Source organism: Staurois parvus, unplaced genomic scaffold (assembly GCF_062004578.1).
Source record: "Staurois parvus isolate SC_StPar_1 unplaced genomic scaffold, SC_StPar_1.0 ptg000321l, whole genome shotgun sequence".
Lineage (NCBI taxonomy): Eukaryota > Metazoa > Chordata > Amphibia > Anura > Ranidae > Staurois > Staurois parvus.
Genome location: NW_028318117.1, coordinates 836,877 through 851,813, shown reverse-complemented (window position 1 = coordinate 851,813; position 14,937 = coordinate 836,877). Strand labels below are relative to the sequence as shown.

At 41.4% G+C, this 14,937-nt stretch overlaps 1 protein-coding gene across 2 annotated transcripts in view; it reads left to right on the top strand.

Annotated features, from left to right (window-relative positions):
• CUX1 (cut like homeobox 1) overlaps window positions 1-14,937 on the top strand; it is a 459,567-nt gene that overhangs the window by 398,155 nt on the left and 46,475 nt on the right. The gene's annotated exons all lie outside the window — the stretch shown is intronic.

The following is a 14,937-nucleotide window of genomic DNA, read 5'->3' as shown; positions in this document are numbered from 1 at the left end:
AACTGCATTTTACTCCCCCCCCCCCCCCCACCTTGGAAGTGACAACAGACAAAGTAACTTATCTAGCCCACCCCCAACCCTTCCCAACTCATGGATGGTGATGGAGCTTACATAGAGTTAATGATGTCACCACTTGCAGCCATACACCCTGGGGGGAGGTCACATGTTTCCCTATACCCTGAAGTACTGGATGCTTGTGGTGTCTGTGCCCGAGCAGCATGGGAACAAAGGGAAAGTGAGCATTAGTGGGTTAGAAGGTGGACTAGTAAAAGACTCTGAATGGTTGACAGGTTCTGCAGAGACCAGTGATCAGTCTCCTATGTAACTCCATCTAAAAAGCTGTGATCTGTACAGTTATTCCTCTGCTGCAATTCATAGACATCATAAGATCTGATCTCTGTGTGACCTATTGTTCTGTAAGCTCACTTTTTCTATCACATCCAAGCAACCCTGTGTTCCCCTTACACGTTCTTGCTGTACTCCGCCGCTGTACATGTTGCACCAGCGGAGGTGCTCAATGAGAGTACTTTATTTTGGTTAGTGTCCTCTCATTATTATACTGGAGGTGGAAAACTGCATTTGAAGTTACAGCTGTGGGTGTTCTCGAGGGACTCGGTCTTTCTTCTTCGTTCGTCTATATTCTGAGCCATCATCCATCATGTCTAACCTCATGCTGCTTAGCAGAAGACAAACCCATAGGAATAGAAACTCGTACAACAACAAAAGACAACTGCTAATTAAGGACTGTTTTTTCACCCCCAACCAATGCATACCTTGAATAATGGCTTCTACATAAGTGACTTAAATGTCCGCAATATGTTTAGATCCGCTTAAAATAATGTGGAACACAAACAAAAGTCCTTTTTGTTAATTATATCACACGGCAATTAATCTTCAGAGTCCCTTAGGAGGGGCCACAGAAGACAGGAGTTTGCAGATTGAATTACGTTATAAAGGTTATTAAAGTAACTTGACTGTTTACTACTTTTCTCTAAAAGTTTTAGTTGCCTAATAAAGTTTTATATACATTTATTAAACAGTTTAATGTACTATATAATTATAAAAAAAGCCAATTTTACAACTGAGGACAATGAAAAGATAGGTATTTCTGTACTATTTACATGCATTAAAGCAAAATAACAGCAAAGAACACTCTTGAGTATTATTTTGTAAAGTAATAAAACCAAAAACATAAAATAATATCGTATAACCTAGGTCCTGGGTATAAAAATGGTCCAAAAGTAGAGTTGTCTGTTTCTTTTCAAGCACTAGAATTTTAAATATAAACTCCAGTCAGCCACATAAAATCTCTGATTTCCCCCTTTTTACATAGGGGAGGTTTAAACCAGAGAAATACTGAACTTCTTCACTTCTGCAAACTTTTTCACAGCCATATGACCAGTCCCACGAAGCAGCTCCTCTGCACCATTGTATGGCTGTTCACTATCGGATGTCATTGCATACAATGCAGGCCCAGCAGTCCTGCGTTGTATGTAAGGATGTGAAAGGGTCCTCCCAAATTGCAGGAGCAGAGCAGAGTGCCGGCTGCTGTAGGGACCAGGAAAAAAATTAGTATTCCTCTACATCAAACTTCCACTAACCTAAACTAGCATTTATACCTTTCTATTCAGGATGGGACACCCACTACTAATTTGTTTATGGCTGATTGGGGTTCATCTTTAAAGGGAGGGTTTGATTTGCTGATGTGATTAATACAGCAGGTGACTCATAGAAAAGGCACTGGTTTAATAAAATATGCCGTTCTTCCTTGGACAGAGCATATGAATAAAAGTATACAATCTTTGAGTCCAACATTTTAACATATCCATTTAAAAGTGGACTGGACTTGGTATAGCAAAGGACTGTGCTGCTTACAGAGGCTCTGGCATTTAACTGTTTGATGACGGGCTCAGGAAGAGGTTAGATCAGTGGTGGTCAACTTTTTGGTATTGTGGAAGGGGCTCAAGTGCTGCACATTAACCACTTGCCTACCAGGCACTTATACCCTCTTCCTGCCAAGGCCAATTTTCAGCTTTCAGCGCTGTCGCACTTTGAGTGACAGTTGCACGGTCATGCAACACTGCACCCATATGAAATTTTTATAATTTTTTTTCACACAAATAGAGCTTTCTTTTGGTGGTATGTACTCGACACTGGGTGTTTTATTTTTTGCGTTATAAGCAAAAAAAGAGCAAAAATGTTGGGAAAAGTTTTTTTCTTTGTTTCTATTATAAAATTTTGCAAACAGGTAATTTTTCTCCTTAACTGATGTGCACTGATGAGACTGCACTGATAAGCAGCATTGATGGGCACTGATGAGCTGGCACTGATATGTGGCACTGATATGCAACAATGATGGGCACTGACTGGTGGCACTGATGGGCACAGGTGGGTGGCACTGCTGGACACAGGTGGATGGCACTGCTGGGCACTGATCATCAATGCTCTGATGATTGGTGCTGAAACCTCCTGTGACAGCGTGAGGAACGTGCAGCCGATAACCGGCAACTGCATTTACCAGTGATCTGTTGTGTCATTGGAAACGGCTGATCACGTGGTAAAAGGCCGCTGTGATTGGCCTTTTACCACATCACATGATCAGCTGTGTCCGTAGGACACAGCGATCATGGAGATTGCCAGGTGCAAGCTCCCGGGGGCGTGCGGGAGGGCACGTTCTGGGAAGACGTCATATGGCCGCGGTGAAGTCATCATTCAGCTATCTGTGGTCAGCAAGTGGTTAAACTCATAAATATTCCTTGTCAGAGACAGCAGACGCAACAGGATATAGTCAAAGACTATGGGTATGATGAACATGCTGCAGGAGAATTTCAGAGACTGTGAACATGCTATAGGAATGGTTGGAGATTAGGGACACGGTTCAGGAGACAATCAGAGGCATAATACAAGAGACTGCTAGAGATCAGCGTTATCACAGGGCAATAGGGAAACATAGATTAGTGTCTGCAGGGGCCCCAAGGGCTGCACAAAAAGTGCCAAAGGGCCAAATTTGGCCCCCAGGCTGCTGGTTGGGCTCCAGGGGGCTAGATACAGCAGTTGAGGCCCAGTGTACAACATAGGAATGGGTTCCAAAGGACCAGAAAAGAAACTAAAAGAAAACAAAACTAAGGCCTCATTTACACAGGCACTGTCCAATCTGCATTCATATGCATTTTAGAGAACATTTTTATAAATGCATGTAATGATTTTTTAATGGTGCCATTCACACTGTGCATTTTAACTGCAGTCAATTCAGCTGCGTTTAGAAAGCATTGAATTCTGTGCATCCAGGATCCGATTAGACATTCTAAATGCACCTAATCTTGCTATAAAGCAGTACTAAACTCGAAAGCAAACATTTTATTATATCGCAGCTTACCAATTCTAGATGTGATTGCTGCATTTGTTTTCTTTTTTTTACCTCTTGTCTGCCGCTCTATATTAGTACTACAGAGCAGCAGGGCTGTGCAAAATCACATATATATATATATATATATATACACACATATATATACAGTCAGGTCCATAAATATTGGGACATCAACACAATTCTAACATTTTTGGCTCTATACACCACCACAATGGATTTGAAATGAAACGCACAAGATGTGCTTTAACTGCAGATTGTCAGCTTTAATTTGAGGGTATTTACATCCAAATCAGGTGAACGGTGTAGGAATTACAACAGTTTGCATATGTGCCTCCCACTTGTTAAGGGACCAAAAGTAATGGGACAATTGGCTTCTCAGCTGTTCCATGGCCAAGTGTGTGTTATTCCCTCATTATCCCAATTACAACGAGCAGATAAAAGGTCCAGAGTTCATTTCAATTGTGCTATTTGCATTTGGAATCTGTTGCTGTCAACTCTCAAGATGAGATCCAAAGAGCTGTCACAATCAGTGAAGCAAGCCATCATTAGGCTGGAAAAACAAAACAAACCCATCAGAGAGATAGCAAAAACAATAGGCGTGGCCAAAACAACTGTTTGGAACATTCTTAAAAAGAAGGACCTCACCGGAGAGCTCAGCAACACCAAAAGGCCCGGAAGACCACGGAAAACAACTGTGGTGGATGACCGAAGAATTATTTCCCTGGTGAAGAAAACACTCTTCACAACAGTTGGCCAGATCAAGAACACTCTCCAGGAGGTAGGTGTATGTGTGTCAAAGTCAACAATCAAGAGAAGACTTCACCAGAGTGAATACAGAGGGTTCACCACAAGATGTAAACCATTGGTGAGCCTCAAAAACAGGAAGGCCAGATTAGAATTTGCCAAACGACATCTAAAAAAGCCTTCACAGTTCTGGAACAACATCCTATGGACAGATGAGACCAAGATCAACTTGTACCAGAGTGATGGGAAGAGAAGAGTATGGAGAAGGAAAGGAACTGCTCATGATGCTAAGCATACCACCTCATCAGTGAAGCATGGTGGTGGTAGTGTCATGGCGTGGGCATGCATGGCTGCCAATGGAACTGGTTCTCTTGTATTTATTGATAATGTGACTGCTGACAAAAGCAGCAGGATGAATTCTGAAGTGTTTCGGGCAATATTATCTGCTCATATTCAGCCAAATGCTTCACAACTCATTGGACGCCGCTTCACAGTGCAGATGAACAATGACCCAAAGCATACTGCAAAAGCAACCAAAGAGTTTTTTAAAGGAAAGAAGTGGAATGTTATGCAATGGCCAAGTCAATCACCTGACCTGAATCAGATTGAGCATGCATTTCACTTGCTGAAGACAAAACTGAAGGGAAAATGCCCCAAGAACAAGCAGGAACTGAAGACAGTTGCAGTAGAGGCCTGGCAGAGCATCACCAGGGATAAAACCCAGCGTCTGGTGATGTCTATGCGTTCCAGACTTCAAGCTGTAATTGACTGCAAAGGATTTGCAACCAAGTATTAAAAAGTGAAAGTTTGATCTATGATTATTATTCTGTCCCATTACTTTTGGTCCCTTAACAAGTGGCAGGCCCATATGCAAACTGTTGTAATTCCTACACCGTTCACCTGATTATGATGTAAATACCCTCAAATTAAAGCTGACAGTCTGCAGTTAAAGCACATCTTGTTTGTTTCATTTTAAATCCATTGTGGTGGGGTATAGAGCCAAAAATGTTAGAATTGTGTCAATGTCCCAATATTTATGGACCTGACAGTATATATACGTGATTTGCATTACTGGTAGGAGGCACGCACGCCACGCCCTACCCACGCCGCCATTGGTGACTAGAGATGTCAACCACCATGTCCCAGTCGGCGAATCCCTGCCGGCACTCAGTTATCATTGGGGAAAGCTGACGGGAGAGACCTGTGTGTAAACAACACACATATCTCTCCTGTCAGCAAGGACATGCTGCTTTGTATTTCTCTGCACAGCAGAGAAATATAAAGCAGCATGTCTCCGTTGTAAAACAGCACATAATGTGAAACACACCCAGCACACAGTTAGCCCTTTAATTGACCCAGATGTTAACCCCTTCCTGCCCAGTGTCATTAGTACAGTGTCAATGCTTTTTATTAGCACTGATCACTGTATTAGTGTCACTGGGGATGTCAGTGGCAGTTAGTCAGTTCCCACACAGTGTCAGTCCCGCTACAAGTCACTGATCACCGACATTTCTAGATTAATAAATAAATAAAAATTCCCATATAGGTTCTCACAGAAGGGAGTACACCCCTCACATTTTGTAAATATGTTATTCTATCTTTTCATGTGACAACACTGCAGAAATGACACTTTGCTACAATGTAAAGTAGTGAGTGTACAGCTTGTATAACAATGTAAATTTGCTGTCCCCTCAAAATAACTCAACACACAGTCATTAATGTCTAAACCGCTGGCAACAAAAGTGAGTACACCCCTAAGTGAAAATGTCCTAATTGGGCCCAAAGTGTCAATATTTTGTGTATCCACCATTATTTTCCAGCACTGCCTTCACCCTCTTGGGCATGAAGTTCACCAGAGCTTCACAGGCTGCCACTGGAGTCCTCTTCCACTCCTGACGACATCATGGATCTGGTGGATATTAGAGACCTTGCGCTCCTCCACCTTCAGTTTGAGGATGCCCCACAGATGCTCAATAGGGTTTAAATCTGGAGACATGCTTGGCCAGTCCATCACCTTTAACCTCAGCTTCTTTAGCAAGGCAGTGGTCGTCTTGGAGATGTGTTTGGGTCATGATCATGTTGGAATACTGCCCTGCGGCCCAGTCTCTGAAGGGAGGGGATCATGCTCTGCTTCAGTATGTCACAGTACATGTTGGCATTCATGGTTCCCTCAATGAACTGTAGCTCCCCAGTGCCGGCAGCAATCATTCAGCCCCAGACCATGACACTTCTACCATCGTGCTTGACTTTAGGCAAGACTCACTTGTCTTTGTACTCCTCACCTGGTTGCCGCCACTCGCTTGACACCATCTGAACCAAATACGTTTATCTTGGTCTCATCAGACCACAGGACATGGTTCCAGTAATCAAGTAGTCTGCTTGTCTTCAGCAAACTGTTTGTGAGCTTTCTTGTACATCATCTTTAGAAGAGGCTTCCTTCTGGGACGACAGACATACAGACCAATTTGATGCAGTGTGTGGCATATGGTCTGAGCACTGACAGGCTGACACCCCCACCCCTTCAACCTCTGCAGCAATGCTGGCAGTACTCATATATGTCTATTTCCTAAAGACAACCTCTGGATATGACGCTTAGCATGTGCACTCAACTTCTTTGGTCGACCATGGCGAGGCCTGTTCTGAGTGGATCCTGTCCTGTTAAACCGCTGTATGGTCTTGGCCACCGTGCTGCAGCTCAGTTTCAGGGTCTTGGCAATCTTCTTATAGCCTAGGCCATCTTTATGTAGAGCAACAATTCTTTTTTTTAGATCCTCAGAGAGTTCTTTGCCATGAGGCGCCATGTTGAACTTCCAGTGACCAGTATGAGAGAGTGAGAGCAATAACACCAAATTTAACACACCTGCTCCCCATTCACACCTGAGACCTTGTAACACTAATGAGTCACTTGACACTGGGAAGGGAAAATGGCTAATTGGGCCCAATTTGGACATTTTCATTTAGGGTGTACTCACTTTTGTTGCCAGCGGTTTAGACATTAATGGCTGTGTGTTGAGTTACTTTGAGGGGACAGCAAATTTAAACTGTTATACAAGCTGTACACTCACTACTTTACATTATAGCAAAGTGTCATTTCTTCAGTGTTGTCACATGAAAAGATAGAATAAAATATTTACTAAAATGTGAGTGGTGTATTCACTTCTGTGAGATACTGTATATATCGCCATTTGTAGACACTATAACTTTTGCATAAACAAATTAATTTACACGTATTGGGATTTTTTTGTAGCAAAGACATGTAGTAGAATACATTTTGACCTAAATTTATGTCGAAATTATATTTTTTTAAAAACATTTTATTGAATATGTTTTATAGCAAAAAGTTAAATGTTGGGTTTTTTTTTTCACATTGTCAGTCTTTTTTTGTTTATAGTGCAAAAATAAAAACGCAGAGGTGATCAAATATCATCGAAATAAAGCTCTATTTGTGGGGAAAAAAGGACATTAACTTAATTTATGTACAGCGTTGCATGACCGTGCAATTGTCAGTTAAAATAACACAGCACCGTATCTCAAAAATAGCCTGGTCAGGAAGGGGGGGGGGGAAATGTCCCCTGGAGGGCAAGTGGTTACACTTTCTTTTTTTGTTTTCTATTTTCATCTGGTGAACTAGCTAGCAAGTCTGTTTTTCAAAAGCACAAGCCCTCCCGCAGAATGTATCAGTTTACATGGATGAGACAAATCACTTAATGGCAGGGATGATTAAAATGATCACCTTTTTTATGTTCATATAAACCTTTATCCCAAAAGGCAAGAAAAATTTTTGCTGTAACTAATTATAAAGTGTGAACTGGAGTTTGTTAGTGTATATAAATCTGCTAATACCTTTAACACTACCCCCTCAGACTGACAATGGTGCTGTCTGCTGTGCTCATTCCTCCAAAGTGGTGTCTCAATAATACAGGTGGTGTGTTACTGGTCAGATCACCAGGTGAAAACAGAGAGGAAAAAAGCCAAAGAAAACTGATGCAGCCACCAAATCTAATGATTGGTGAGCTGCAATATATTATATTTTTGTTTTGGGGTTTAAAGCTCCTAGATTGTAAGCTCCAAGGAGCAGTGCCCTCCAATCCCTCTTGTATTGAACTGTATTGTTGATGTATTGTCTCCCATTATATTGTAAAGTGCTGAGCAAACTGTTGGCGCTATCTAAATCCTGTATAATAATAATAATAATAATAATAATAATAATAAAAAAGCAGAATCAGCTAAACACAGGAAAAAATTATCTGGAAGACATAAGTTGTATATACTTACCCAGGTGACTTCTCTATCATTTAGAAAAGCTAAATGCAGGAGTGCCAGTGTGAATGAGGCCTAACACACCAGGATACAGTTACTAGAGGTTTTTTCACTTCGGTCCAATGAGATTTGAAAATACAGTCTCATGGAGACTCTTGAAATAAAGATCCTTATCCCTGTGTCAATGCTTTGTCAGAATTAAAGCCCAATGGCAGTTAGTTGCAGGACCTCCAAAATATCTAATTTCAGGACTTTTGTTACCTTACGTATATTTTTAACCTAGTACTGGAGGGTCTTCTCAATAGATATGGGATCCTTGGCATTCCCAAGATCTTTCAGGAAGACCTCTGATGTCACATAATGCAAGGTCCGTTTTACACTAAGCCCAAATTTCTCCAAAATGTCTGTGCCAAATGCTGTCAATCCACTTGCAGGACTGAATTCTGCCAAGACCAGTGAAGATCACTAATTATAGATCAAATTAGTTTTGTGTACTTTACTCACCTACACCCATCCACTGCTCCCTATTATTGTATATTTACTAAAAAAAAAAAAAAAAGAATGCAAGTGTTCCTCCTTGAAAAGTGTTAATAATGTATATTATTGTGTGGCATTCATCTGGAAAATGTAAAGAAGAAAGGACATGCATTATTTTATTGCAGACCACCAAAGCACACAGATGGTGCACATTGTGCTGTGCTTCTTAGGTGCAGTTCAGAATTACACACGCAGGTGTGGTTTTGTTTTGTTTTTTTGTTTTTTTTCAGTGCTAACAAGGGACTTGCTGATGGGAGGAAAGAACAAAGTGAGCAAAGCAACCAGCTCATTGGTTTTCTGCTGCTCCATTATTGTCCAATTGTAGACAGCAGAAGTGAATAGGCAGTATTGCTTAAAAGGAATTTTTGCCAAAGCTTTTAGCCATATTTCTCTAGTGGGTTATAGTAGTACATTTACTTTTGTACTTCGTGCTATTGCCCGCTATCAGCTGATAGTGGGCAGAGCTGTGGCAGGCTCAAGAAGGATCCTAACAAAAAGGCTCCACCTCATCACAGAGCAGAGAGCTGGAGCCCGCTGTGCCAACCAGTTCCTCAGCGCAGTGTTCCAGTAAGTGCTGGAGAAGCAGAGCAGTGACCTGACAGTCACTGCTCTCTTTTTGGACTAAGAACTACGGCATGGGAGTGTTTTTTAGGCCCATACTTCACCTTTAAACAAGGCAGAGAAAAACTAAGGTCACCAATCTGAGTCTTCTGGGTAGCAATACTGTGTAAATCTCAGAAATGAATAGACAGAAATACAAATCTTTAGCAATTAAAACATATCACACATATATATTTAAACTTTATTTCGCTCTCATTCATTAAGGGACACAGGAGTCTTATTCTGAGACAATTGGGTTATACTGCTGCCTACAGGAGGAATTGGACCGTAACAAAAAAGCCATTGGCCAGCCAAGTATAGACCCCTTCCCTCCCAGCATGCTTAAGTTTTTGTTAGTATCCTGTGAGAATAGATATCTTTTCTCTATTGAGAACTGTTTAACAATTTTTTTAACCATTTTCTCCTTTTGATGATTATCTGTTTCCTTAAATCAAGATTTCATCTGAATACTGTTAATCTGAGCTCTGTCTACAGCTACTCGGACCCGGGGCTCCTCCTTAGGAATCCCTAGCTGGACCCCGGTAGACTGAAGGTTCAGGGGCTATCTGAAATGGGACTTTCCGCCACTGAGCTCTGCTTGTGACACTGACCACAGACAGAGCTAACACAGACCTCTGCACAGCCTCCAGAAACTGTATCTTACAGTGGTAGAGACCTCTGATCCCCCTCTTGCTGAGGCTCTGTATGATAATGTGTCTTACAAATCTTTGCTGGATGATTTTGTTCTGATCTGTTTCCTTTGATAGACTTGAGGTAAAATTACTCATTTGTCCCAGCTAAAAAAGCCTAAATCACAAACTGGAAAACATGTTGGATTTTTCAAGATATTCTCAGATGATTTAAAGGTATTTACTCCAACCTTTTCACTGTTCCAAAACCAAAAGGGGGCATTCAACCTGTTTGGGATCTGAAGGCTTTTTAAATATCTTCATTGAAGTCCAAAATATCACATGGAATCCAACCGGTCTGTCATAGTTTCACTTCATCAGGGAGATTTTCTAGCTTCTGTGAACATCAAGGATGCATACTTGCATGTCCCTATCTTTCCAACACACCATTTTGCTGTGGGAGAGCAACGCTACCAGTTTGTAGCCGTACCGATTGTCTGTCTTCTGCATTCCAAGTGTTCAGTAAGGTATTGGCACTTTTGCTAGCCTTACTATGCTTCCAGAATATTCCCATTGTGGGATATCTGGACAGTTTCCCACAGAGGGAACAGTCTGCACTAATCCTGACTATGTGATGCGGACACTCAGGCGCCTTAAAACAGTTTAATTGTACACTGAATCTTCTGATATCAGTGCCAGAACCAATACATCACTTGGAATATATCATCCTAAACACAGCCCTGTTAGAGTTTTTGTTCCCCAAGAAAAACGTCTGACTTTCTGGTCCCAGATTCAAACTCTACAGTCCAAAAATCGTCCAGCTCTCTCCAAGAGGGTTTCAGTTGCTCAGTTCCACTGCAGACCCCTACAACTCAACATTCTAACTTAGTGGGGCAAATTGGTTAAGTCTCAAAGTATTCAGGATCCAGTTGGACAATGTCACAGCAGTGGTATACATCAATCACCAAGGAGGGACCAGTAGTATTTCTGCAGCAAGAGAAGTAGAATTCCCCAGGATCAAGCCATGTCCAGTTGACAGGCAGACTACCTCAGCAGGCAGCATCTAGACCTGTGTGGAATGTTTTTTTTAGATTCTGTGTCTCTGGTGTGTGTGTGTGTGGGGGGGGGGGGGGGGGGGGTTGCTGGGTTTGGACCTCCAGGTTTAACAACAAACTGGATAGGTTTTTCTCTAGATTCAGAAATCCTCTGGCAGAAGCAGTGGATGCTCTAGTGACTCCATGTGATCTGCAAAACCTGATATATGCCTTCCCCACCTCTGAACCTCCTTTCCTGTCTACTCAGCAGGATCAAGATGAAGAGTATTCTGGTGATCTGCATAGCTCTGAACTTACACTGGCAGATTTAGTACTGTGACCTGATGAAACTTCTAACAGACACTTTGTGGGCTCTTCCAGGTTGACATGATCTGCTAGCCCAAGGACCACTTTACCATCCTGCTTCATGGCTGGCTTTAATGGCATGTCTGTTGAAGTCCAGGTCTTCAGAGACAGGGATCTTTCTGTTTCTGTAATTCCCATGCTGTTAAAAGCTAGGAAATCTATTTCTCTCAAGGTCTACCAATATACACGGAAGGCTTACTTTGCCTGGTGTGAGGAAATAAGATTTCTCCCTAGGAAAAAATCCCAGTCTTTCTTCAATCAGGCCTGGATCAGCATTTGGCCCTGAGCACTATCTAGAAGCAAATCTTGGTCCTTGCAATCATATTGAAAAGACTGCTATTCTCCTATTTGTTATTCAAGACTTCCATGTGATTTGAATTTGGTTCTTTTGGCTCTTCAAAGAGAGCTTTTTGAACCCATTAGGAATGTTCCCTGTTCTGCTCTCACCCACAAAGTTGCTTTCTTTGCTAACATCATATATGCAAGGTGTGTGTCTGTAGTGGCAACCCTGTCCTCTAAAGGAGCATTTATGGTCTTACAAGGATAAGGTGGTGTTGAAGCCTTTCCTAAGGTGGCTTTAGCCTTTTATCTCAACCATTACATTTTGTTTTCTGTCTCTCAATCTGGATCCAGTACATTTAAAAAAAAAATCCCTTCAGTGCCTGGATATAGCTTCTGCTGTGTAGGCTTACTTTCAGTCACTGCTTCCATTAGAAAGACTGACTGTCTTATTGTCATTCATGATGGCCCCTGTAAAGTAGAAACAGCTTCTCACTCTACCATTTTCCAGGTGGCTCAGACAGATCCTTGCACAAGCTTATGGACTTAAGGACAAGGTTCCACCCTTTCCTGTCAAGATGAACTCTACAAGATCAATGATTGCCTCTTGGGCCTTCAGGTAACTGTTTTCCCAGTTTGAGAAGGCTGCCACATGGTCGTTTGTTCACACATTCTCCAAGTGTTTCCAGGTACTTATTCAGGGCCCATCTGATGCCAGCTTTGGGGGTAAGGTATTTCAAGCAGCTTCAAGCAGTCCCCAGGTCTTTTTTTTATGTGAGCTTGGTAGTCTTTTGTTATTGCTGTCCGCCCCTCCATTGGACTGCTGTTGGAGATTCTGGTTGTCTCAGAATAACAGACTCCTTTGTTCCTTAAAGCAAAACTAAACTCTCCTAACCTTTACAGCCAAAGACACTAAAGACCGGTTCCCTGGATGCAAAGGATAGGAGGGTTTAGCTGCGTTTTTAAGTTTGAAAATTAAACATCGGGGTTGATTTACTAAAACCGGAAAGTGGAAAATCTGGTACAGCTGTGCATGGTAGCCAATCCGCTTCTAACTTCAGCTTGTTAAACTAAGCTTTGACAAAAAAACTGGAAGCTGACTGGTTTCTAGGCAGTGCTGCACCACATTTTATACTCTCCAGTTTTAGTAAATCAACCCCATTGACTCCAATTGGTTGCTGTGGGAAGCAACTGTTTCTTTCTAGCATTCTTCATACAGCTTATGTATAAAGCTCCTGCTGTGAGAAGGTGAGGTGACAAAGCTGGTAGTGTGCAATGATGTTGTCACATTATACATCAGACCCGGAAAAAGGAAGCTATGTTACTGTATAAAAATATAATGCATACTGTTATTGGTTTCATAACTAATACAAACACTGCTGTGTTTTCTTAGGCACTGTGATAAAGCCTAATACTTGACAAATCCAAGTAATCACATAGAAGTGGCTGATATTCAGATCTAATACTCAGAACTCAGCTGGAGATGAATGTAGAGAAAAATGATTATTTAAAACATGAGATGAATAATATCATTCAGTGAAACCTAGTTTACAAAACTCTTCAAGATGGTTGAAGATCTTTAAAACAGGGGGTAAAAAATATAATAATAAAATATAATCTATGGCAAACGCCTTAAGCAGCATCCAAAGTGGGACTCCCTGGGGGCAACAAAAAGATGTTCTAATCAATTACCACATCATAACACTGATGTATGATAATTACTGAGTGTTTCTCCTGAGATAGTGCAGCATTTGGCTGGGATGCAGTCCTTTCATGGTCCACTGCCTGATTAATATGCAAATAATAGGCTGATTGCATGATGAATGCAGAAAATGAGTTCGCTGATAACGTGAGCAGTGAGGCGAGAACATGATAAATTACTTTTACTGACTGTCCTACATTAAGCACTCTTTCTCAACAATTTTATCTGAAATTGAAAGAAGCAGTATGGATATTGTAGGACTGTATAAAATAATGTCCCTTAATAATCACTATATTATTGCCGCATTGAGCATAAGTGTCATTTAGTCTCAGTGTTTCACCTCGCACTCAGCAGAGATTTGTTTTATTCATTATGCACAATTGCTCTCCTTAAAAAGGTGAAGTCAGAACACAGGAAAGAGCCAGCCATAATTTGTCATTGCTGGCCTGCTCTAATAAAGGCATTGTGATCATTAGGTATGTTCTGTGACACTGTCGGGCAAAGACTTCAAGTGGACAGAATGCCTCCAAGGAGCAGTGGAAGCCATTCAGTGTATTGAACTAGACTGCTCTTTTCAGCACTATCTGTCTTTCTATCTTCCTCATGCCTTACGGATGTCATTTGGCTCATGTGTCTGGTTGACTGGTTGAGCCTCCTAAATGATTGCTTCTGTGTATAGATCAGAGATGTACACCTCAATACACCAGCATGTGCCCCAAGATCTCAGAATGATCAACTAGAATATTTATTTTACTGGGAACTACCAGAAAACACATCTATTTAGGTCGTTAAAGCTGGCCACACAGTCAGTATTTGATCCCCTGGACTGCCCAAATCTACCAGCGACTGTTTAGGGTGAGTGTATTCTTGACTGCATATAATATGAATGGCTTAAGGCCTGGTTCACATCTATGCATTTTTTGGCGCTTTTTGTAGAAACGCACTACACTCCATTCAACATGGTTTCCATCTATACTTTTTTCAGATGCTGCATAACAACATAAACAGAGAAGCCATCACTGGCATTTTAATGATTGTTATAAACTATCCATGATTTTAGTAGAGAGCAGAGGTGATGGATAAAATTCCAGGAAAATAAAGTTCCTGCCTACAGCAGCCAATCAGTTTTCATTTGTAAATTGTGAAGTACAGATTAGACAGAGATCTCTAATGGCTTGTTCACACTACATGCGTTCCAGTGCATTTTTTTCTACATCCAAAACACACAAAGTAGGTTACATGGTGGTTGGCAGTGTCATGGTTCACACCAGTGCTTGCAGTGCCAGTGCATTCAGTTCCAGAAAAAAAAAAAAAGTAGAACATGCTGCATTTTTCCTGTACACTGTAACACGGTAAAATGCATAAAACACACACCAGAATGCGCTGTAACACATCGAAAATGCACGGGACCCCAAATGA